Below are 2,253 nucleotides of genomic sequence, written 5' to 3'. Positions count from 1 at the left end.
TCTATTCTGGAATCTTCTAGCCAGTAATTTTTTTCCCTTCTGTCAAACTGAAATCTTTTCCTAGTGTTTTTTGCTTTATTAGTCCTAGTTTCTAGTGCTCTGAGAAAACTTCTAAATGAAAACCTATCAATGCTTTGAATAAATGATTATATTTCCTCTTAGCCTTGTCTTCACAAAAATCTCAAACCCCAATTGCTTCATTAATGGCTCATGACTTTGAACTTCTCTCTCATCTTGGACAGGCTTCTATGGTGGCTCAGTAGTAAAGAATCTCCTGCAATGCAGGAAAAAGCATTCAATCCCTGGGTAAGAAAGATCTCTTGGAGGAGAGCATGGCAACCCACTCCACTATTCTTGCTTGGAGATCTCATGGACAGAAGAGCCTGCTGGGCTACAGTTCATGGGGTCCAAAGAGTCAGACACAACTGAAGTGACTGAGCGCACACACACACACTCAATCTTAGACATCCTTCCATGTTCTTTGAACTGTGGTATTGGAGAAGACTCTTGAGAGTCCCTTGAACAACAAGGAGATCAAACCAATCAATTCTAAAGGAAATCAACCCTAAATATTCATTGGAAGGACTGATGCTGAAGCTGAAGCTCCAATACTTTGGCCACTAATACAAAGAGCTGACTCATTGGAAAAGACCTTGATGCTGGGAAAGATTGGGGGCAGGAGGAGAAGAGGATGACAGAAGATGAGATGGTTGGATGGTATCATCGACTTAATGGATGTGAGTTTGGGCAAACTCAATGGACGTGAGTTTGGGCATGCTGCAGTCCATGGGGTCACAAAGAGCTGGAAATGACTGAGTGACTGAACATCAACAACAATGTGTTCCTCCACTCAGAAGCTTAATGCATACCATTCAAACTGAAGTTCAAGTCAGAATAGGAAAAATGACAAGTGAGAAAGAATTTAGAAAAGAAAAATATCTCTGTGAGTTGGAATGACAAACTCAGGCTTCATGGAAAAGATGGAACTTATCAAGTCAGTTAAAAATGAAAGGATTTTTGATGACAGAAGAAGAGAAAGAAGGGCAGTCTGGGAGACTTGAAGTTTGAGAAAGTTTCCCCTTAAGGGTCAAAATTTCAGCTCAAGAAAGGAATAAAGAAAAATTAAAATTTGCTTTTCTTTTAATTCATTATTGTATTATTTTCACTGCTTTCCTACTTCCTAGTTTCTTTGCTATTGTGGGAAATGCCAAAAATTACTAAACAAAGCAATGTTTGCTTTCTCATAGCTTTTGTTGCTCTTATTGAAATGTTAAAGTCTTTTTAATGCTTTTTAAATTATTATTCTATGAACTATTTCCTTTTTTTATTTTTATTTATTTTTATTTTTTTTTAATTTTTTTATTAGTTGGAGGCTAATTACTTCACAACATTTCAGTGGGTTTTGTCATACATTGATATGAATCAGCCATAGAGTTACACGTATTCCCCATCCTGATCCCCCCTCCCACCTCCCTCTCCACCCGATTCCTCTGGGTCTTCCCAGTGCACCAGGCCCGAGCACTTGTCTCATGCATCCCACCTGGGCTGGTGATCTGTTTCACCATAGATAATATACATGCTGTATGAACTATTTCCTATAGTTTTTTTTTTTAGATGTGAGGTTTTTTTCTTTTCTTTTTTTATTATTTATTTTTTTATTTATTTTTTTTTTATTTATTTTTTTTTTCCAGTGGTTTTGTCATACATTGATATGAATCAGCCATAGATTTACACTTATTCCCCATCCCGATCCCCCCTCCCACCTCCCTCTCCACCGATTCCTCTGGGTCTTCCCAGTGCACCAGGCCCGAGCACTTGTCTCATGCATCCCACCTGGGCTGGTGATCTGTTTCACCATAGATAATATACATGCTGTATGAACTATTTCCTATAAATAGTTTTCAAGTCCCCAGATAGGAAATGTGTACATGCTGTCACTTCAGTTGAGTCCAACTCTTTGTTGGACTGTAGACCTCCAGGCTCTTCTGTCCATGTGATTCTCCAGGCAAGAATACTGGAGTGTGTTGCTGTGCCCTTCTCCAGGGAATCTTCCTGATCCAGAGATAGAACCTGCATCTCTTATGTCTCCTACATTGGCAGGCAGGTTCTTTACCACTAGTGCCACCTCGGAAGCCCTAGATAGGAAATCAGCAACTTAAAGCCAGGGAGGAATCTAATTTCTTCATTAGCTCTCCCCATGCATAGTAACATGTAAGAAAACATATGATAAAGATTTATTTGGGTTATTTAATA

The sequence above is a fragment of the Cervus canadensis genome, chromosome 23, assembly GCF_019320065.1.
Source record: "Cervus canadensis isolate Bull #8, Minnesota chromosome 23, ASM1932006v1, whole genome shotgun sequence".
Lineage (NCBI taxonomy): Eukaryota > Metazoa > Chordata > Mammalia > Artiodactyla > Cervidae > Cervus > Cervus canadensis.
Note: the sequence above shows the minus strand (reverse complement) of the source record.